This window comes from Anomaloglossus baeobatrachus, chromosome 8, assembly GCF_048569485.1.
Source record: "Anomaloglossus baeobatrachus isolate aAnoBae1 chromosome 8, aAnoBae1.hap1, whole genome shotgun sequence".
In the NCBI taxonomy this organism is placed as follows: domain Eukaryota; kingdom Metazoa; phylum Chordata; class Amphibia; order Anura; family Aromobatidae; genus Anomaloglossus; species Anomaloglossus baeobatrachus.
In genome coordinates this window covers 80087604-80112367 of record NC_134360.1, presented here as the reverse complement: position 1 = coordinate 80112367, position 24764 = coordinate 80087604, and the positions used below count along the sequence as shown (strand labels likewise).

Here is a 24764-nt window from a genome sequence, read left to right as displayed (position 1 = left end):
TAGATTACATTTATAAAATTAAAAATAACATTTAAAAATAAACCAATTTTCTAAGCTGAAATGAAAATTAAAAAAATGATGAAATCTGTTTGTGAACTCCTGTATCCAAGTCCTTGTAATTGAATTCAGTTCACCAGGGATGTGAAGTCCACAGAGAGGACACAATATGCTTCAGTGCATGGTCCTGAGGCTGCAGTGTGAATCCAGGCTGTGATCACATGGAGAGAAGAGATCATCCAGCCCAGCGCTGTCAGATTCCTGTGCACAACCACTAACTACTGCTCATAGGAACAGAGGAAGGAGAGGGGGAAGAGACACAGCGAGGAGGCATCAGAGACAGTCAGCAGAGACACAGGCACAGGCACAACTGACGACAACTAAGTAGCAGCGCAGGATTTAAAGGGCTCAGGTAAAGACTTTATAAAGTGCAAAGTAGCTAGGTGGTAATAGAGGGCTTGTAGTATGTGCAGAAGCTAGGATGGCATTGGGAAGAGATCAGAGAATGGGCAAAAGCCCAAATATGAGGAAACAAGGGACATACATTGTAAAAGAACTCAGAAAGCAGATGTATAAACTAAGGAAGTAAGTTAGTAGGAAAGAAAGTAACAGGATAGAGCCTGAGGAAGCTACAGCACCTGCCGAAACGTGAACATTGCTTGGACTCATATCCATCATACACCCTGATAAGGTAACAACTCTTTCTGTATTTCTACTGGGGCTACTTTATAATGACCATAGTTTTATGATATTAATGGGAACTTAATATATGGAATAGGGGGTGAAGGGCTTTCAATTTAATCTGAACTCTTACAAAGCCACTGACCAGTGATTGATGCTATGATAAGGACACTCATACTGTATGACTGTATGGTGGAGTGACCTGTGGATATGTGAACACAACTAGAATATGACTAGGATGGAACTGATATGTACATGTATATATAATCTATATCGTTCTCTCTCTAAATATCTATATTAATATATACATACTTTATACATAATATATTATATTTACTGTATATATATATACATATATATATATATACATAGATGCATATATATATATACACACACACACAGTATATATATATATATACGGTGTATATATATAAATTTGAAAAATATACTAACTATATATATATATATATATATATATATATATATATATATATATATATATATATATATACACATATATATATCTTTATATAATATATAAATATTTTGAGATATATGTGTGTGTATACACACACACACACACACACACACACACACACAGGCATTGCAGTAAAGAATGCCAACTGGATGATCAGGTAGTAAATATGACATTATGGCATGGGTACTTTTATATATATTTATTTTATATATATATATATATATATACATTATATATATACGTATGTATGTGTGTATTTATATATATATAAAAATAATAACAAAGAGATAAAATATATATTAATTTATACATAATATATTATATATATATATATATATATATATATATATATACTAAAGTTATATACTGTATACTAAGATTATACAGTATACATACACATACATTGCAGTAAAGAATGACAGCTGGATGACCAGGTAGTAATTATGTCATCATGGCATGGGTACTTATATATATATATATATATATATATATAAATATATATATATATATATATATATATATATATACTAAAGTTATATACTGTATACTAAGATTATACAGTATATATACACATACATTGCAGTAAAGAATGACAGCTGGATGACCAGGTAGTAATTATGTCATCATGGCATGGGTACTTATATATATATATATATATATATATATAAATATATATATATATATATATATATATATATACTAAAGTTATATACTGTATACTAAGATTATACAGTATATATACACATACATTGCAGTAAAGAATGACAGCTGGATGACCAGGTAGTAATTATGTCATCATGGCATGGGTATTTAGGTATTTTTGCAGAAAATATACACTAATGTAAGTTGTTAATTGTATCCAGAGAGCCCACTCAAGTTGTCAACTGCCTGCACATCAGCTGTCTGAAGTGATCTGGTTAGGTGTTAGTTTATGTCACCACGTAATAGCTTAATGCAACTTGCATGGCAAGGTTTAATACTTTGGCATTTCCAGAATGTGTTAACGATTCAGTAATTTTGCAACCCAATTACATATTATTGTATTCAGTGAGATAATTGGATAAACAGATGCAGAAAAACAATGATATATGTGTTTTTATACGCTTGTGTTATTCTTTTTCCAACTATTTATCTCATTATATATCTAATTGAGAAGCTGAATTTGTAATTTACATATTTCTTTTCTGTATTATGGTCACAATTATCTGTGAGTTTTTCTTTACCCTTTTTCATTCAGCAATATAATGATGAGCCAATGATAAAGTATTAAAATGATTGTTAGTTAGTTATTAGATTTATATTGGATAGATTTTAATATCCATAATAGTTATTTGCCATGTTTTTTTGTCTTTTCTGTATCTTGATATGGGATGAGCAAATTCTATCCATTAATATGGAATTCTAGATAAAACTACATTATGTCTTTATATATTTAAAAATTGTAAGTGGCCATTTGAATAAATCTTGTTCTCATATGTATTTGAGATTGTTCAACATGTAAAAGTTCTCCATATGTCCATACATTTAGTGATAAGAACTGTTTTTATCTTTAACGCTTATGATGTACATGGTATTATGTATGTAGTAGATGTGTGAACGTGATCAGAAAATAATTAATCAGAATGGAAAATACTTGGAACAATTTCTTGTTTTTACTTGTCAGCATGAAGTTACTGAAGAGTGAAAGTGATAACGCAGACAGATACACCAATTAGGTTTATACAAACGCTGGATGTATTTATAATAAACTCCAAGTCAAACACGTTATCTAGCAGCCATATTTGAAACCTTTTCTGAGATATTTCCATAGAAACACAGTATCTGACGTCTGCTAAGAGCCACTTAACTCAGCCTTTCTTGTCTACTGTAAAGCCCCACACCCGGTTTGATCTCTGACCCTGCATTAGATTCTGTGTATTTTTAGATCTATCGATTCAGTCCATTTTTTTAATCACCTTTTGAAAGAAGTTTTTGCTTACTGTATCTTCCATTAGGTTGATTTTTCACTTATTATTTCTTCGACAAAAATATTTTTTAAAACAATAATTTAACATATCCAATAATACATAATGTTACATATTAGGTTGTGTAAGACAATTTTAGATGGTACTAAAATTCCATAATTTTCATTAATTAGAAATGTCCCCTTCACATTTTTCAATTGTATGTTACGTCATATATTAATTATTATTCAAATATGATAACAATTAATATCAGTAGTTAGCCCATGTTACATTATTAACAAGCTAGCTTATTAGTGATAATAATTAATATTGGTGCTAACCCTGCAACAGGCAGAGAATTAGAAATGCCCCCTTTACATTTTTCAATTTTTGTTTCTCGCAATGCAACAATTATGAATGCAAATCCTAGTATCAACTTTATTATCTGTGTGTATAACTTTCTTCAAATAAATAGAAACACTAGATAATGTCTGATTTATACTATATTCAGACTGTAGAATATCTGGATTATGCTATATCCTACAAGACAATATTTGATATCTTATATCCATACCATCTACAGTTTAGTAAAATCACTGCTAGGCAATCGGTCATAATCTTTAGTTCACCTCAGGGGTGGGATTCAAATTTTTAACAACAGGTTCTCTGTAAACCCCACCCATTTGAAAACCACACCTATTCAGTAACCACACCCATTTTGTTAGCCACACCCATTTTCATGCACTTTCCTAAACCAAAAAATGCAAGTAATTTAAAGTATAATCTCTTTTCCCTTCTTCCCCTCCTCTACCGTCACTCTCCTGTCCAGCACCAGTTGTTCCAGTCACTGTCAGTCATTTTGTATTAAACGGTTTTTCTACAATTTTTAAATATTATTACTAAAGGAGCCCTGCTAAAATTGGAACGGACGACCTTCCCGATACAGATCTCATCCCATGTGGCTGCTTTCCCCTACAGATCCCATCCCATGTGGTCTCTCCCCCCCTCCAGATCCCATCCCATTATGGCCTCTTTCCCCCTGCAGATCCCATCCCATTATGGCCTCTTTCCCCCTGCAGATCCCATCCCATTATGGCCTCTTTCCCCCTGCAGATCCCATCCCATGTGGTCTCTCCCCCCTGCAGATCCCATCCCATTATGGCCTCTTTCCCCTGCAGATCACATCCCATTATGACCTCTTTTCCCCTGCAGATCCCATCTCATTATGGCCTCTTTCCCCAGCAGATCTCATCCCATGTGCTCCTTTTCCCCTGCAGATCCTGTCCCATATGACTCCTTTTCCCATATAGCTCCCATCTTATGTGGTCTCCTTTCCCCATATAGCTGCCATCTTAATGTGGCCTCATTTCCCCATATAGCTCCCATCTTATGTGGCCCCTCTCCCCATATAGCTCCCATCTTATGTGGTCTCGTTTCCCCATATAGCTCCCATCTTATGTGGGCCCTCTCCCCATATAGCTCCCATCTTATGTGGCCCCTCTCCCCATGTAGATCCCATCTTATGCGGCTCCTTTCCCCATATAGCTCCCATCTTATGTGGTCCCTCTCCCCATATAGCTCCCATCTTATGTGGTCTCCTCTCCCCATATGGCTCTCATCTTATGTGGTCTCCTCTCCCCATATAGCTCCCATCTTATGTGGCCCCTCTCCCCATATAGCTCCCATCTTATGTGGCCCCTCTCCCCATATAGCTCCCATCTTATGTGGTCCCCTCTCCCCATATAGCTCCTATCTTATGTGGCCCCTCTCCCCATATAGCTGCCATCTTTATGCGGCCCCTCTCCCCATATAGCTCCCATCTTATCCTTCCCCTCTCCCTGCATTTTCGGCTCACTGAGCGCTTACCTGCTCCCAGCACCGGCGGCCTCTCCTCTGTCTTCCGTCCTCCTCCGCAGCTCGTCTGTGCACATTGACGCTGACAGACGGCAGTAGGAGGAGCTACCTCCTCACACTGCTGTGACCTCTCTGCAGCGTCAGCGCATCGCTGCACACCGGGTCAGGGAGCAGACAGGCTCCACTGCACCCAGAAGTGTGGCGCGGAGGTACGGGGATTCATTTGTGTTAGAGTCTTAAAGACACTAACACAGATGAATACAGGGAGCCGGATCGCCAGAGCTGTTTCTTGCCGATTCGGGGAACCGGCTGCTATTTTAACAACCGGTTCTCCCGAACCAGACAGAACCGGCTGAATCCCACCTCTGGTTCACCTAATAGCTAAATATGGTTTCATGTTTCCACGTTGTGTCCTTTGCTCACCAGAAAATCCTACATTTATACCACACTGCCAAAAAGAAACACTACAATAATGACAAAAATAACAATATTAAAAGCAACAATTCACAAAGTTATGTAGAGGTCTTTAAGAGGATTTTCACACTCACAGCATGAGGATAGTATGAGTAAATAATGTAATAAAAATATATTTTCATGTGACATAAGGCTAAGACTAAAACTACCGGTGCATCATTATTGTTATGTAATGGCTCACACAGTATATAATAGACTACAGGTTCTGCACTAAAGTAAAAGGCTCAGATAAATCAAAGCATTTTTTCTAGATTTCTCATGAAGCAAATTTTGACACTTTTGCCGTTTTCAAGCCTGTCTCAAGTGTGCAAAGCATGGGAGGGAGGGGGGCTCGATGAAATCCACCCAACTAATTCTTCAGAAGGTATGCCACTTTTATGGCATAACTTTGTCACAATGTGACTGTAGGAAAGCAAGGGACAGGAGCTCTTATGCCCTAGGCTATCCCTAACCACCCATAATGGTGGAGATGCCTGAGTCACGTGCCTGGCTATGCTCCTGACCAGAGCTAATCTGATTCCTCCCTCCCACCAGGGAAAGAAGGAGCAGGAGTGAGTGGAAACACAGCTAAAGACAGACAGGGAAAAACCAAAACTTTGACAAACAGCAAACTAACAGGAAAAAACAATGAAAGATTTAGGAGAAAAGCAAGAGCAAGAAGCTAGCAACAAAGATACAACAAGGGTCAATTCCACAATCGCACACAGCAACAAGTACTACAACCACCAGGTAGTCTAGATCACAACACCTCATCAGATCAGCTTAGATAAACTATAGCTGGCATAGAAGGAAGGATCTTGCCAGCATATACAGGAGGGGAGCACATGTGACTGGCTACCCCACAACATGTGATCAAAGAAGACTCATAAGCAGCCCACAGAGATTAACTTTTACTAGCCTGCCTATGAACTACCAATCTGTGGGTCAATGCCCAAGTCTGTCTGCGCTAATCAGAGGCATCAGTGAAGTTATCAGACGGAATATCGGAATCTCTACTGTAGTATGAACAGATCCCGATGTCGTCATGATAGTCAGTGATGTTTGTAAAAACTTCCGTGTGACAAACATTTCAGAAATGTACTCCAGTTCCTGATTGGAGTGACATATCTGGCAAGACACACAAAGGTGCACCCTACTTAATGAACTAGGCACATCTTACCCCCTTTATGCCTATCATTAAGTCTGACGTATGAAACTCCAGTCTTAATAAATCGGGCTAATAGTTCTTACCCATGATGTGTAAATCAAGAGTGTATCTTATGGTGCATAATGTGTGTCCACTTTCTCAAATCCCTTATTTGTGTACAACCAAATAAATTAGTGCCCATTGTGAAGTCATCACGTAATGCTGCCCACTTTCGTCTGTCAGCCCGAGCTGCACGTGCTCCACAGCCTGGCACATCACGACACCACGGGCATGTGCACCAGCTGCAGCATGTTAACCATAGATACTCGGGTCATGCACTGTGTAAATGATTGTAAAGATGAAATACAAACAATACAATATATGTTCATATGATTCTAAAATGCTGACTGATAACAAGAAGATTATGTATAATAGGTCATGATTATAAAGACATACATATACTAAAAATATGTCCTTAAACATACGATGACATAATATTATCCTGATTTTAAAAAATAACATACAACACATTCCATAAAAAAGTCATTCTTCAAATTCAGCATCACAGTGTTCCAAGGGCTAAGTATCAAGACTAAGTACAGATGATGTGAGTAATCAGGATATTAATCTATATAACAATAAAATAATCATTAAAACAGAACAAATGCTAATAATATCATACTGGTTGCATGACAAAATAAAAAACCTCAAGGAAAGGGGCAAAGCTAAGTTTTTCATTGAGGCCAATGAGCACCATTTACGCCACTATCATCTACATTCCATTTGGGCAAACACCCTCCGACCCCATAGTGTATTTTATCAACGCTTTGCACTTTGAAACCCCTAGGGTCACAGCTATGAACGTACCTGAAAAATCTCAGGATAGTCTTTAACACCGATATGCATCTTTGGCATCCTTTTCCACCACAATATCCCATACATGTTCTCTTGTATGTACATGAAGTTCCCTCGTAGTCATACTAACTTTTTAGGGCTCTTGCATGTTGCGTAGTATACAGCATAAGTGGGCTGCATGAGGTATATTCTCAAATGACATGGTTCTTCTCACCATCACCTGATGTATAATATTTTCCCAACCCATACAGTTACCACATGGGTAACAGACATTTTTAGGGCCAAAGGTTAAACTAGTTTGGCCAAATAGTGAATTTTTCCAAGCAGATACATGAAAGGGTACTTTGCACACTACAACATCGCAAGCCGATGCTAGCGATGCCGAGCGCGATAGTCCCCGCCCCCGTCGCAGCTGCGATATCTTGTGATAGCTGCCGTAGCGAAAATTATCGCTACGGCAGCTTCACATGCACTTACCTGCCCTGCAACGACGCTATGGCCGGCGACCAGCCTCCTTCCTAAGGGGGCGGGTTGTGCAGTGTCACAGGGACGTCACACGGCAGGCGGCCAATAGAAGCAGGGGTGCGGAGATGAGCGGGACGTAAACATCCCGCTCACCTCCTTCCTTCCATCCTCATTGCAGCCGGGTGGACGTCGAAAGAAGGAGTCCAGGCAGGTATTCAGTCCAACTGGTTTACTCACTTTTCGGGTGTTAACTGGTTGCCCGAGGCCGGCTGGTTTCGCCCCCAGGTCTCCTTCGTCCCAGTGCCAGTCTGGTTCTCTGGTACCTTCTTCCCCTGCACCTGTCTCTGAGACTTGGGGTCCCGTGCTATGGAACACTGGGGGTGCCCAGTCTGTGGTTTGTCCACCTCTGTCCGCCTGATGGTAGCGTGAACCCTGTGGGGATGGAGTCTTTGGTCCTGTCCCCGGTTTTCTCCTTGCTACTGAGTCTTCGGATTGTTAGGGTCAGTGAGGTCCTTGATTGTCCCCGTTGCTTTGCAGGTGTTAACAGGTCAGCTTGAAGCTCTTTCCTGTCCTAGGGTCCTGTACGCCGTTGGTGCGTAGTTCTGGGAGTACTCCACCGGCAAATACCTCTCCTGGGTACCAGGTCACCGTCAACCCGAGTCAGGGTGTCACTTCGCCTCCACCTTCAAACTTCCACCGTTACTACTCAACTCCCCTGACTACTCTCCACAGTTCCCCCCCCCCATCTGGTCAACTAGTGGACTGGAGTGGCTCCACCTCTAGGCGGCCACCCATGGTCCCACCCTAGCTAAGTACTATTGTATGGGGGATTGTGGGTGAAAACTGGGATTACCTGGGTTTTTGGTGTACCCGACACTAGGGTTCTGGGTCCCTAAGGGGGTAGGCCCTGTATCCTTGAGGGGATGCAGAACCTTGTAGCACCCTGGTGTGTTCAGAGGCGCTACACTTGCACCAGGGGCAGACATATCATTGGTGCAACATGTGTAGCTGCACAGGGACCCAAGAGCTAAGGGGGCCCATTACCACCTCCAAAGCAGGTGGATTTGTACATTTTCATGAATTCTTGGACTGGGAAGGGCCCATATACTGTTTTTGCACAGGGCCCTTTTCTGTCTGAGTCCTGCACTATTGAAACAGTATTCCAGGCAAACATGCTTTCTGTGTTTTTCATAGAATCATAGAATGGTAGAGTTGGAAGAGACCTCAAAGGCCATCAGGTCCAACTCCCTGCGAGTGCAGGCTTTCCTAAATCATCCCAGCTATATGTTTATTCAGTTTGTGCTTGAAGATTTCCATTGATGGAGAGCTCACCATGACTTGTATATTTTGGATATTTTTTGGTGCTAAATACATATGTCAGGCACTACTGCATCAGGGATTTTTTTTAGAAGGGTATAGAAATGACATGTGCAAGTTAAGTTTGGCAGGTTCAGCCGGACTTTAGATAAAGTTCGGTTTGGGACCCAGACTTGACCTCAACCCCAATGGAAGTCACTGATTGGGTAGTTTGGATCTCCGCCCACAGCCAGCCATAAACAGATCACTTTCGGGGTCAGGTGGGTGGGATTTTCACTTTGCTTGGTGCACACTACATCCGATAATGCTGTTGTTACCACAAGTATGAGCCGACCAAACACTTTAAGAGGCTCACACTGGGCTGAGCACCGAGTGTACCCAAGCACAGCGATGCTCGCATGAGTAGTTTGCATACATAAAGCATCCAAACTCTGAAGCCAAATTCTGGGGGTTTTTTTGGGAAAAGTCTGTGTTTGATATGAACACCAAACCTCGGGTTCGCTCATCTCCAGAGGGGTATTCTTATCTGAGATGTTAGATATCCCATAAATGTGTCATAGGTACAGGGCCCCAGAGAGGAGGAGGCAAGGGAAAGAAGTGTCCATGTTTGCTTGTGGCTCTCTCAGTGGTAGTTTCTTGAAAGTTTCAAAGTGCTCATCTGCTTCCCTAACTCATATGGACTAAGATAAAGAACATCTAACTCATCTCCTCCTTTATCAAGTTCAATCAGAGTAGCAGGGAACCCCCATTCTCCAGATCGATAAGTGTCCCAGAAAGTAAAATCCCATCCTATCAGATATTTATGCCATGTTCTCTCGATATACCATAGGTGTCTCAGGTTGGACTATTCCTGTAAATTTATTGTGGCCATAGGAAATGGTACATTTTATTGGTATGTCGAAACTATAACATTTGTGTGGGCTTTATAGTTTAAGTACTTGGTATTGTGGAAATTCTCCTTAAAAGACAGAAAAAAGAGAATTAGAAAGGACAAGTTGCTATAAGTAACTGAGCGTGCTTGTTTGTGTTGTCTTATACTTCTCGACAAACACCAAATTAAACTGTCAGCACTTCTTAAAAAGAAAGTATTTTAACATTTACCACAAGCAAAATTTAATGTTATTATTAAAGGGATTGTCAGGCGATATTTTGTTTTTAAAGAAAAAAAGCTCTGAGATCAGTGAGAAATCAGATAACTGGAGTTAAGGTACCGTCACACTAAGCAACTTACCAGCGATCCCAACAACGATAGGGATCGCTGGTAAGTTGCTAGGAGGTTGCTGGTGAGATGTCACACTGCGACGCTCCAGCGATCCCACCAGCAACCTGACCTGGCAGGGATCGCTGGAGCGTCACTACACGAGTTGCTGGTGAGCTCACCAGCAACCAGTGACCAGCTACACGTGCACAGAGCAGGGAGCAGCGCACACTGAGCGCTGGCTCCTTGCTCTCCTAGCTACAGCACACATGGGGTTAATTACCTGATGTGTGCTGCAGCTAAATGTGCACAGAGCAGGGAGCAGCGCACACTGAGCGCTGGCTCCCTGCTCTCCTACTTACAGCACACATGGGGTTAATTACCTGATGTGTGCCGCAGCTACATGTGCACAGAGCAGGGAGCAGCGCACAATGCTTATCGCTGGCTCCCTGCTCTCCTACTTACAGCACACATCAGGTTAATTAACCCGATGTGTCCTGCAGCTAGCTACATGTGCACAGAGCAGGAGCCGGCAGCACAGGCAGTGAGAGAGGCTGGTATCGAAGGTAAATATCGGGTAACCAAGGACAGGGCTTCTTGGTTACCCGATGTTTACTGTGGTTACCAGCCTCCGCAGAAGCCGGCTCCTGCTGCCTGCACATTTAGTTGTTGCTGTCTCGCTGTCACACACAGCGATCTGTGCTTCACAGCGGGAGAGCAACAACTAAAAAATGGCCCAGGACATTCAGCAACAACCAACGACCTCACAGCAGGGGCCAGGTTGTTGCTGGATGTCACACACAGCAACATCGCTAGCAACGTCACAAAAGTTGTTCGTTAGCAGCGATGTTGCTAGCGATGTTGCTTAGTGTGACGGGGCCTTAAGAGAGGAGCAGGACTGTCGAGGGAATTGTTGGTATTTGTTTTCTTTTTTTCATACCATTTTTGTGCTAACTTATAAAATAGAATCATGACATGAATGGATGTTGAAATATTTCTTTTTTATTTACAAAGTTAAATAGACATTACTAAATTTGAAGATTTCTATATCTCCGAGTTATGTCACTAGAGGTCCCACTGAGGACATGGGGCTGTAAAAAGTCAGACTTAATGCCCATATAAGTATTATGGCTCCCATAGACCACTATAGTCCCTTACCTTTATGTGACACACTTTATACACAGGTTTATTTCTCACCGATGTAAAAAGTCCCAAATCTTGATTCATTGCATATGTGAGTGGAACCATTTGGCTGCATAGACAGTGCCAATTTGCCTATAATACTCCCAGCTCCATATCTACATCCCTGTGTCAAAAATACAACCCACCATTTGTACCCTACTCCTCAGATTCAGCATTGCGTCTCCTCCCCCACTGCTCCAGTGATTGTTTACCTGCGGCAGTAGTGACTTTCCATCAACAGCACTGCAGCCAATCACTTGGTTCAGCAATGAAGATGGCACAAGCTGCAGAACCCAGTGATTGGCTGCAGCACTCTAACAAGGGGTCAGGGAGATCCCTATACCGACCACTCAATCAGCAATTACATTACTGTCTAAGGGATCTGTGAATTGTTCCATTTTTTAAGCCAAGGACTAGAAAATTCTACCGAAATGGAATTATAAGATATCCATCTGATAGGTTAGCTGTATTACAAACTTTAGATATGAGCTGTTAGGAGTATCTCTTACCATTTTTGCTGCGAATAATGGAAGGAAGAAAAGTTCCCTCCAAAGATAACATGAATTCAACCCATTAAAGAACTTCATGATAAGTACAATGATGTGGTCTTTACTTTTCATGAAGGCTGGGATCACATAGCATTTACCACTATGTTCAATGGCTTTGTCGGTGCACAACAAAGCACACTTTGACTCCTTCTGCATCATTATAATCTATGGCCTTATTAGTGCACACAGCTGTATCCTGTTTTGTGGGGTTCGGACTTAACCCCAATGGAGCTACTGAACATAGTGTCAAACCCTATTTATGTCATGCCTCAGGTTCGAGACTTGATGTGGTGAATTTGTGCTGCGTGGTTAGTTTCCTTCCCTGCCGAGCCACAGCCTTGTCAGTCCCCGTCCAAATGCTGATGGGCTTTTACCTTTTCTTCTAGCCTTTTGTTTTTCTGTTAACAGGTGTTCTCACTTGCTCATTTTCTCTGTCCTGTCACATCCTAAGTGGGGTTATTTATATTTCTCTGTGGATTACTGCTAAGGAATTCCAACTCTTCAGCTAAGGGAGTTATGCAGAGACAAGTGTTATTTTCTTTGTGAATTCAATATTGCCTTTCCTACGCTTATATTTTGTCTTCTGTTAGGTTGTTAGGCTTTTACCCTTACTTGCATTTTCTATTTCTCCTTTGTCCTCTTGTGTACAGTTATGTGTTTTATGCTTCCACATGTTGGGTCCTTGTCTATCTCTGAACGCTTACCGTATCTGATTTGTAACATTAGTAAGCCCCCGGTTCCTCAAAAGGTATGAGAAACAACTCAACTGTGTTTCAGGCAGACAGGTCCAGGTTGTGTGGTTCTAGCTGTGTGGATAGAGATATTCCAGCCTGTATAGGAGCCATTAGGAGCTGTGCAGCTAGGGTTACCAGTCTGTAGAGGCACCAATAGGGTGCAGGTGCGGATGCATTGAGATAAAAAATATTTCACCTTTTACCTGTGTTGGAAAGTATGCCATCATTGCAGAAACCTAACCTTACAATTTATGCCTAATGATTTTTAACCATTTTCTAACCTCTTTTATGCTCCTCTTATATTGTCATGTACTTTATTTAATTGAGCAGTAATGCACACAGTGTTGGGCTTCATCCTCTTCTGGTTGTGTGCCCACGATGAGTTTTTGGTCAGTGTTTGACGCTACCTATTTTTGTCTTGTCAAAAATGCAGCGTCTTAGGCCATGTTCATACATTAAGTATTTAGTGAGTTTTTTTACCTCAGAATTTGTAAACCAAAATCAGGAGAGGGTAAAAAATACAGAAGTGGTGCCTGTGGTTCTGTGGCGCCCTGGTCTAGCCAGGTCGTCACAGATAACATACAAACACCCCCCACCCCCACTAGACAGGGACACCAGCCAAACAAAAACCCTTGTTGCCTCCCTCCAGTGTCTGATGTCCACACCAGGTGGGGCGGAGCTAAGCGGTTGGCTCCACCCACCGAGGAGTTCACAGGCCTGGAGGCAGGAAAAGTGACAGTAGTTTGTGGCCCAGGCACTAACAGCAATGTTGGCAGACGGGGGTGGCCGTCTGCAGGAGTGGTGGAGCAATGCGGAACCGTAGGACCGGAGACGGGCGACGGCCCGCCGGTACCGACCGGACAGCGAAGTGAAGCCAGCACACACAGGCAGGGCCATCGGACCCCGACCAGGCTTGGAGCCGCCGTCAATAGTCAGATCCGAATGTGACTGGAACCCCAGGGGTTTCACAACAGCAAAAGTCCCGATTGAAGGCAACAGCCCACACCGTGAGGGTATACAGCTACCGCCTAAGGCTAGAGACCCAAGGGCCAGCGCCTGCGGGCAAACGGGCTCCTCCGGTACCCATACAACGGGGAGCGGACTACCGTTGGGAATCCATAGTAGTCAGCGGAAGAACATCAAGGTGCAGGGAAAGACAGCCGCCATCACCTATCCGGGGAGGAACACTGCAGCTGGCTGCGGGACCCGTCCATCCAGCCGTTTGGTTTACCGAGGACTTTGTACCTTTCTTGCTGAGTGAGTACACCCGTGCCATCCGGCACCGCGCCGTGCTGTCCCTGCAACCCTGCACCTCGCCAACCCTGCCTCCCCGTCACAACATCACCGGGCCCTGGGACCACCGACCCCTACCCACGGAGGGGGAAAACAACATCCCAGCTGCTCCTTACCATCGCTCCCGGGATGCCCGTCATCAGCAGCGGTGGTGCCTATCTTCACCACGACCCGTGGGTGGCGTCACGAACTAAATCCCCCAAACCAACCACCCCTTTCAATCACGGACGAGGAGTACCGAGCGTTAGCGAGAGCGCAGCAGTGACGGCGTCCTCCCCGCCTGCGACAGTTCTATGATACTTTTCCTCTAACTATTCCACTTCTGGTTCTGGCTACAAATACTGACAAAAAACCTCACAAAATACTTAACGTGTGCATGTGGCCTTAGAGTTTCAGCAAAGTGGATGGGTTATATAGAAATCTCTTCTGCACTGTGCTTTTTTTTTTAACTCAGTGTAAACTGACCTGCGGTACCTGTTTCAGATCCACAAAATGTCAATTCCTCCTGCCGGTATGCTGAGTCTATTCACACTGCTCACAAAAGTTAGGGATTAGAGATGAGTGGACCCAAACTTTAAAGTTCGGTGTTCATACTGAATCAGCGTTTGGGTTTCGACTTTGGGTGCTTTACGTATGCAAACCACTTGAGCAAACATCGCTGTACTTGGGTATACTTGTTGCTCAGGCCAGTGTGAGCCGCTTGCAGTGTTTGAACAGCTCTCACTGGGGATAACATCAGCATAATCAGTTGTAGTGTACACAAAAAAAACCCTGCCCTCCTTCCCCCAGAAGTGCTCTTTTTATGGCTGGCTGTATGTGGGCGGATACCCAAACTGCCTAGTCAGTGGCTTCCAATGGGGTTCAGGTCCAGTTTGCGTCCAGAATAGAACTTTATCTAAAGTCCGGCTGAACCCGTAGTTCCACAGGTCCGCTCATCTCTATTATGGATAATTGGCTTTCAGGTAACATTTATGGAAAACATAAAAAGTTCAGGCTACAGTGATATTTTATCATGAAATTGCGACATTTTAATAAAATCATGCATGAGTGATTTTATAATCTCAGACAATTTACTTAAGCAAGGGCCAACAACAGTGGTGGGTATACCCCCCCCAAACAAAAGTCAGTGTCTCAATGAATGTGGCCTTGAGCATGAATAAAGCTTGAAATCGATGTCTCCTACTGTTCACAAGTGCAGTAATTGCCGGCTGAGGCATGGCATCCCACTCTTCTTGAAGGGTAGACCTTAGGTCATTGAGGGTCTGGGGTTTAGAGTTATGAGCATCACATCACTCGCAATGCGTAGTACTGCTGATCAATTGTTAGGTGTCATCTTGGTTTCATGATGTCAAATTGTGAACAGCATGATGAGGTAGAGCGAAAAAATTCCTGTGAGAGAATCTTCTAAAATCCAAGACTTTAATTAATCCATAAATTTTTTTTACATTTCAATACGTGCATAAAACCAAAAAAAGAAATATTCCGACACCATATCATAGAGGTCCAGACACAGGCATGTTTCGGATCAACCTCCTTTTTCAATCTCACACATTGAAAAATGAAGTTAATCTGAAACATGTCTGTATCTGGACCTCTATGATGTGGCGTCGGAATATTTCCCTTTTTTGGTTTTATGCACGTATTGTAATGGAATTTTTTTTTATGGATTAATTAAAGTCTTGGATTTTAAAGTCTTGGATTTTAGAAGATTCTCTTGCTGGAATTTTTTCTCTCTACTCCCAGTGTACCCCCCGGTTGCTCACCAGGATCCGTGCTGGAGGTAGTTTTCTGGATGGGGTGAGCTAATCCTTAAATGTTTGTTTTTGAGCATGATGAAGAGGACTGTTTAATACCAATTTTAATTGAACCCCGAAATTTATTGGGCGATTCATGGATCAAACACCTGTTGGGAATTTTGCCATTAAACTCCTTGTCTAAAAACAGCAAGTTGTGCAAAAAGTACAGAAAGATTGAACAGTTGAACATGTGCATCCAAGAGTTTAGAGAAGGTCACATTAAGTTCACCTGAAACAGAGGGTATATTAGGAGCATCCTAAAATTTCAACACAAAGGAAAACTTTTAGTGAGCAGTATATATGTGGATTGTTCTCATAGACTTGCATTAGATGTGGACAATCTGTAGGTAAACAACGCAAAATGTGTTTTTACGCTGCGGAAGCGCATAAAAAATGACAGTAATCCACACAAATATATCAAAAACGTTTTGCAAAAGCCAAATACCAGGAACTATTTAAAACAAAACAGATTCATTTAAAACATGACATACCAACAAGAGATAAAAATCGCAACAGTAACCGTAACCTAATTCACATCATAGGTACAGAAATACTGCAGAAATTATGCAATATGGATACCTCACCAAAAGAACGTAGCTTTACAATCCTGCACTTTTTTTTTTTACTAGTACTATAATCTCTGATATCACTATCACTATCTATAGAAATGCAAATTTTTTTAAAATGGTTATAACTTATAGTAGCTTTGAAATCTCAGCTTGTGGTGATTAACCTCTCAAAATCACTAGCAAATGGACATAAGTGAATATATACTGCTCAAAAAAAAAATAAAGGGAACACTTAACAAAATGGTATTTTAGTGTTCCCTTTATTTTTTTGAGCAGTATATTTGAGTGGCATTGAATTCTATTTGAAGTGTACATCTGCATGCAGATTTTTTTTGTAATTCGCTTGCTTGCAAACTCAGCAATATAGCAGTCATCAGCTGGTATTTTTCTAACCTATAAAGGCTCATCAAAATGTAAAAAACATATCTTTACCTTACCAAACACCTCTCCGTCCCTTGCACTCCTTAAGGTCCAGTCACACACAACGACTTACCAGCGATCCCGACAATGATTCCATCTGATAAGGATCGCTGGTAAGTCGCTGGGAGGTCGCTGATGAGATGTCAAACAGGCAGACCTTACCAACGACTCAGTAATGATATAGGTCGCAGTAGCGACCTGTATAACGATCTCGGCAGTCACTGGGACCCTGTCACACAGAGCGATGTGTCGTGCCCAGCAGGACATCGCCTTTGAAGAATATGGTCCTGACCATTCGGCAACGACTAGCGATCTCACAGCAGGGGCCTAATTGCTGGTAGGTGTCACACATAACGAGATCGCTAACGGGATTGTTACTGCGTCACAGAAACTGTGACTCAGCAACGATCTCGTTAGCGATCTCGTTGTGTTTGACGAGGTCTTTAGATCGACTGTCCTATCCATGCCACATCTTATGATTACCCTTGCTCCCACTTAGGTCTCCAGGACTCCAAAGCTAGGCTGGAACTTCCAGCTTTGGTGAGGACTGGGAGGGTTCTACACATGTGTGCACAAGGTTAATGCACATGAGGCACCTGCGATAAGAAGATGTTGTGAGGATCGGAGGGACCAGAGAGATGACCAGTAAAGTGAGCATAAGGTTTTTTATTTTTTTTATTTTTACAACTTATGTTTATTATGCTCTGTGGTGTGGCTAGACCCCAGAGCAGGGTCGGGAACCTTTTTGTCTGAGAGAGCCATGAACGCCACATATTTTAAAATGTAATTTTGTGAGAGCCATACTTACCAGGGGTGAAGTGGCTCAGAAGGTCCTAGGAGGTAGGGTAGCGATGCTTTGGGCTCAGAGGAGGGGGTGTCATGGCTCAAGAGGGTCAGTGGGCAGAGGGTCGGCGATACTGCTGTGAGTTCGTAGGGTATCATGGGGGCGGGTGCCATTGATCTGCCTGTGGGCTGCTTTGAATCTCCTGCAGTTGACGAGATCGACTTCAAGAAAATGGCCGTGGCACGTTCACAGATTGACGTAATGGACTTCAAGAAAATGGCTGCGGAGTCCTCTCTGCGCATGCACCGCCTCCACCACCGTTTTCTTGAAGTTGATCCCGTCAACTGAGAGTCAAAGCAGCCCACAGTCTGCCAGCTACTGTGGGCTCGTCGCCGCAACACCCCACAAGCTCGCAGTATTGCCGACCCTGCGGAACCACTGCCGCCCCGGGAAGCCATATGCGGTTTGGAAGACACACCCCTATTTTCCCCCAGTTTTGGGGGGGAAAAGTGTGTCTTACAAATGGAAAAATGCGTTTTTTTTATTAAAGATTTGTCTGTGAGCTAGATGCAGCCATCAAAAGAGCCACATCTGGCTCGTGAGCCATAGGTTCCCGACCCCTGCTTCAGAGCATATGTGACATTAAATTTTCAGAGAATAATTTCTCCAGGAAATTCCGAGTGAACTAGCCAATTCAAATTGTTCCTGATCCACATATCTGTACTAACAAATCTTTTGACTCAAGCAATTTTGCAGAGATCTTTCAGCTCTTTAGTACTTTCCTATAAATATAACAGCAATGTAAGCGATATAAGTCTAGGTGTGACCCTAGTCCAGCTACTTTCCCCTCTATCCGTATGTATTTCAGGTGGTAGCATTTTGATTAGTAAATGATCAAATAAAAGTACAAGGATGGATGACTGATATATAGGGGAGCTTCATCGTGCTAAGTTCGTATAGCATTTATTCCAGTGGGCTGTGGTTTACTAGAGATACGGAAAGTAAGACGTTTTGATAATCCTTTTAGAAGAATGGATACTACTGTATTTGCATTATGAAAGAAAATATAGACATCATCTATTTTAAGTAGCACTTTACTGAAGGCAACAGAGGTCAACATGAGGGGCTCTCATGGTCATAGTACTATACCATTCACTATAAATTGGTCTATTGATTTCCTATAAGTGGGTAGTGATAGACAATGCTGAGGGGTAGCTGTTCCACGTGTTACCATCTATTAGCTACAGGCAGAGAGACATGATCATTTGCTTATTTCTCTTAATCATATGGATATACATTTTCTACCTTCTACAATATTATGAACAATGAAAACAATAACATACAGTATCATAGATGTCCAATTTCTTCAAGGCAATTAATCTAAATGACGAGAGGTAATGAAATGGAAAGCTTCAATTTAGATCATTTTTAAAAAACAATTCATTGTTTCATATTAAATAAATAATATCTATTTTTAAGCAAATATAGATGTTCATAAGAAAAGTGAAACATCATAAAGAAAACAAAGTTAACTAAAAAATTACAAAAAAATTACTTTTAGCGTGAGGAGGTTATAGCTTTTATTGCCTTGTAGGAGAAAATACTAATTAAAGTTAGTTAATTATTAGTCAGAGATTGCAACCATTTTATTTAAAAGCAACTTGGCAATAGGTGTAAAATAAAAATGTCCCACTTTATGGTGTCCACCATGCACATTTGTCTTCTCATGATTACTGACTACAAGCAAGCCCCGTGTAGTTTGGTTCTGCAGTCATACACCCTCCCGTATGTCTTTGCTAACATTTAGGGCTCTTTCACACAACTGTGCATTTCAGTCCAATGTCAGATCGCCATGCACAGACTGGCTGCCCGTCTCCTGACCCAAGCGTGACAGCATCATACAAATGGAGCTGTTGTGCTTGGCTCGGGAGAGTCACATCCAGTCTGTGCATTGTGATCCAACATTGGACCGAATTTGTGTGAAAGAGCCCATATTGAGTATATAAGCTGGGGACACACAGATAGCCACAGAGGTCACCCAGAGAACGATCGTTGTATATTTTACCTAATGCAAGTGAATTGGGTCGCATTGTAGCCTCCAAACTCCAGCAAAAAAAAAACTTGTTGATTTTTTTAGACTTTCTTGCTTATAGGTCACAATGCGATTCCCTTCATTTCATTATAACAGCGACGTAAAGCAATCTTTTGGCCCCGTGATGTTGTAGTCCTAACCTAAAAGCGTATCTTTGCATAATCGAATTACACATCAGTGTGACAATGCTGCTTGCCTCCCACTTCCTGTCAGCTCTGAATGGGTGCTACTGTTATCAGTCCTGCAAAATGATAAGACTGTGGCCCCCACACAATAGCTGTTGGAGAAGTTAATCACTGCTCCCTTTCCACATGAGGTAGATGTAAATGTACAGAAAACACTGCAGACTTTAGGGGCCCCAAATACAATGTATATTTATCAGGTAAATGATGGTTCTTCATCCCATTGCTTGGCCGGCCGCTATTTCTTTCAGCTCCTCCATAGACAGGAGTACTCTTTCAGCCGAGTGTTTCTATGTCCTCTATAAAAGCCCCACTGCCAGACTACCGTGCCAATGGATTATCTCACCAAGGACAAAAGAATTGTCAGTCCAATATTAGATATGCCGGATCCTTATTTCCCCTGACATCATCAGTCGGGGTAAGGTTGGGAGGTCCTCATAAACATAAGACTGGGCTAGCCTATCAGCAAGATGTTAATCGAATGTTTGAGGACCTTTAGAATAAGCCCAATGACAGTCACAGTAGCACATTCAGTTCAGCGACAATACTGAAGCTCCATAGACTAACATTATAGATGCCACTTTCAGGTCACACAGCGCACAGAGTGATCCATAGATTCAGAGTTGTTGTCAGGTGACTCAGAAGAGGACCTGGTTACCGGAGAAGATGGTGGTAGGAGAGTATATTAACATACTAATTCTACACTAACATTTACATAGGTCTAGGGAAAAATGTTAACAGTTATGCTTCTGTCGCGGGCGGAGGAGGGGACACTGCGCTCTCCCATTGCTCGGGTCCGGCTGCCGCTGCTGCTGCGGCTGCTGCTGCTCGGTGGTGGCTCGAGCGGTGGGACGGATCCCGGGGACTCGAGCGGCGCTCCTCGCCCGTGAGTGAAAAGGGGATTTTGATTGTGGGGGTTTTGGGTTATTGTCCGTGACGCCACCCACGGTTGTGGTGATATTGGTGACACCACCGCTGCTCTAGACGGGGATCCCGGGAGCGGTGACAGGGAGCAGCTTGGTTGTTATTTCTCCCCTCCGTGGGTAGGGGGTTGGTTGTCCCGGGGCCCGGTGATGGGGTAGGGATGGATGGCAGGCGGGTTACGGGGCCTGGTGAGGTGCAGGGTCGCGGGGGCAGCGCTGTGCCGCACGGCACGGTGGTACTCACTCAGCCAATGATGAGGACACAGTTCTCGGTAAAACACATGGCTGGATGGACGGGTCCCACAGACGGCTGCGGTGTTGTTTGCTCCCGGCAGGTTGGTGGTGACTGCCTTTCCCTGCACCTAGATACGGTAGATGGTTCCAATGGGTTCCCACCGGTGACCCGCTCCCCGGCTTGGATATGGGCCAGAGGAGCCCCTTTTGCCCGCAGGCGCTGGCCCTGAGAAACGGTTGCCTTGGCGGTGGCGGTGTCTCTCTCACTTGGTTGGACTGTTGCCTTCTGTCGGGACTTGGCTGTTTGGAAACCCAGGAGGTTCCCTTCACTAACGAATTCGGCAAATTCACGGCAACTCCTAGCCTTGCCGGGGTCCGTAAGCCCCTGCCAGATGGTGCTGGCTTCTCTTTGCGTACCGGTCCGGTACCGCCGGGCCACCGCCCGTCCACGGTCCTTACGGTAGACTCCAATCGGCCACTCCTGCAGACGGTCACCACCGTCTGCCAACCTTGCTGATCTGTCTGGGCCACACACCCGGACCAACTTCAGGCTGCTTAGCTGTCACTTTTCTCCTCTCTCACTACTTTCCCTCCTTCCACTTTCACCTCCAAAACTAATCTCTGCTCTGCACTCAAGCTCTGCCTGAGCTAAACTGACTACAGTTTCCTGCCTCCAGGACTGTGAACTCCTCGGTGGGCGGGACCAACCACCTGGCCCACCCCCTAGTGTGGACATCAGCCCCTGAAGGAAGGCAACAAGGGTTTTGTGTTCTGACTTCGGTGTGCCTGCTGGGAGTTGTGGGGGTTGTGGGTGTTGTTCTCTGTGGCCCCTGGCTTGTCCAGGGCGCCACACTTCTTTAATCAGAAATGTCACTCAAGGAGGAGTGCCAGTCCCCCAGCAACAAGGAAATTAGGTGTCTGGGGAGCAGCGCATATCTGAAGAAGAAATAAGTCGAATCTTACATTTTAAGCTATATTGGCATGTTAGTTTCAGATTGTGTAAGTACACTAACTCATTGATAAGGAGATTAGTAATACCCATGTCGCGGGCGGAGGAGGGGACGCCGCGCTCTCCCACTGCTCGGGTCCGGCTGCCGCTGCGGCTGCTGCGGCCTGCTGCTGCTCGGTGGCTCGAGCGATGGGCCGGATCCCGGGGACTCGAGCGGCGCTCCTCGCCCGTGAGTGAAAGGGGATTGGTTTTTGGGATAGTTTATTGTCCATGACGCCACCCACAGTTGTGGTGATTTGTTGACACCACCGCTGCTCTGTATGGGGACCCCGGGGGTGATGGTATGGAGCAGCTAGATGTTATTCCTCCCCTCCGTGGGTAGGGGGTAGTTGTCCCGGGGCCCAGTGATGAGGTGGGTGGTGCAGGGCTTGGTGGGGTGCAGGGACGCGGGGGGCAGCACTGTGCCTTGCGGCACTGTGGTACTCACTCAGCCTGAGACGATGACACAGTTCTCGGTAAAACACACGGCTGGAAAGACGGTTCCCACGGACGGCTGCACTCGCTTTCCCCAGTAGGTGACGCTGACGGTCCCTTTTTCCTGCACCTAAGATGATGATGGTTTAGATGGGTTCCCACCGGTAACCCGCTCCCCGGCTTGGATATGGGCCGGAGGAGCCCTTCTTTGCCCGCAGGCGCTGGCACTGAGAAACTGGTGCCCTGGCGGTGGCGGTGTTTCTCTGTAACGGTTGGACTGTTGCCTTCAATCGGGACTTGCTTGTTGGGAGACCCAGAGGTCCCCTTCACTAACGGATTTGGCAAATTCACGGCGACTCCTAGCCTTGCCGGGATCCGAAAGGTCCCTGCCACTGGTGCTGACTGCTTTTCGTATACCGCTCCGGTACCGCCGGGCCACCACCCGTCCGCGGTCCTTCCAGCAACCTCCAAGCAGTCACCCCTGCAGACAGTCACCGCCGTCTGCTGACCTTGCTGTCTCAGTCCGGGGCACACACCCGGACCAGCTTTAGGCTTTACAAACTGTTCCTTTCCACTGTCTCTACTCTTACTGTCCTCCTTTACCACTTCCTTCTACTTCCTCCTCCAAACTCTATCTGCCTGGTTCTCCCGCTTCCAGGGCTGTGAACTCCTCGGTGGGCGGAGCCAACCGCCTGGCCCACCCCCTGGTGTGGACATCAGCCCCTGGAGGAAGGCAACAAGGATTTTAGGTTAGCCTTGGTGTTCCTAACTGGGGTGTAGGGTGTGGTGGTGTTATGACCTGTGACCTCTGGCTTGCCCAGGGCGTCACACCCAGATGTCAATTTATTCATCCATTTCCAGAGACATAGAGACATGATCAGGAAACAGCAAACTTTTATGAAATGATGCTCCACAACTGTAGAGTTCAATGACCCCATAATTCTATAACCTCAAGGAACTTGAAGCTCATGGGCCCCAATGAAAAAGCACCAACGGGGCACCCAATTATTGCAAGTCGTTAATAGTATTGGTCTTTTTCTTATAGGCCAAAGGGACTTTTTGACCCCCTTAGACCTTGGTGCAATTGCAACCCATGCACCTATTGTAGTTGTCCCCATGCCCCATGACCATCCTTTTTTACTCCATTAGACAATTGAAATAAATTACTCATGCGGCTAACAAAAACAATTGGATTTGCACAGCTAAGCCATGGGGCAAAGGTTAAATTCTCTCTCGAAACCTTGAATCTGTGTACAGTATATTAGCCCTGGCAGAGTGGCTTGCTGACTCAATATTTTTTTTTAATTTGAGAGTCCTCAGTGGTTGATACCTTTTAATGCCTAACGGAAGATATGGTAATAAATAGCAAGCTTTCCAGACTTCTTAGGTCTCTTCATCAGGCTCAGCACTACTACTGATCCTGATGAAGAGACCTGAGTAGTCTCGAAAGATCGCTATTTATTACCATCTTTTCAGTTATCCATTAAAAAGTACCAAGCGCAGAGGTTTCACATATATATAAAAAAATTCTATCTACTGTCTAATATGGTACAAAGATATATTGTACATGCGCTCAGTATGTAAATAATTATCAAGTGATTTAGGCTGAGTTCACTGTGCCGCTGTGGTGTTTTTACTGCTCCCGATACAATCCTGATTCTGTTGGGAAACAATTTTTTCACCCGCAAGACCACACTTATTGTAAAGAACATGCAGATTTAGAGGTGAAAGAGCTGTTTTCTTGCAAGAATAAGTATTTGCATAGGGGGAGCAGTAAATAGACTGCCGCTAAGTGTGACTACCGCCTTAAGAAGTTAGGCAACTTAGATTTAAAAAAAAAAAAACAAAAACAGCTGCCAAGGAAAAATGAATACAAAACACTGCTCACTTCTTCTTTTGGACACAGATCCAGTACTTTCATGGCCCTTTGTTTTCTATTCTTCATAACAATACATAATGAATCTAAGTATAATAATGAGACTTGCTCTTTTGTTAGTTATGTTGCATATTTTCAATCGGGCTAGGTGTCTCAGTTGTCGCCACAATGAAAGACATGATGGCAGTTTTGTAACATTACTTTTGTGACCAATGATTCATATCCTGGCTGCTTATAAATAAGAAAAATAACTAGCCAAAGGGCAACTCTACAAAAAAATTACAATTATTATACTGATTATTATTATTAGGGATAAGTGG

The 24764-nt window shown here is 43.7% G+C and overlaps 1 protein-coding gene across 1 annotated transcript in view; it reads left to right on the top strand.

Moving 5' to 3' along the window:
- The first annotated feature begins 283 nt into the window (after window positions 1-283).
- Window positions 284-24764, top strand: part of KCNJ4 (potassium inwardly rectifying channel subfamily J member 4) — a 298384-nt gene continuing 273903 nt past the window's right edge. The window contains exon 1 of the mRNA XM_075320866.1: window positions 284-688. The gene's annotated coding sequence lies outside the window, so the exon portion shown is untranslated. The remainder of the gene's footprint in view (window positions 689-24764) is intronic.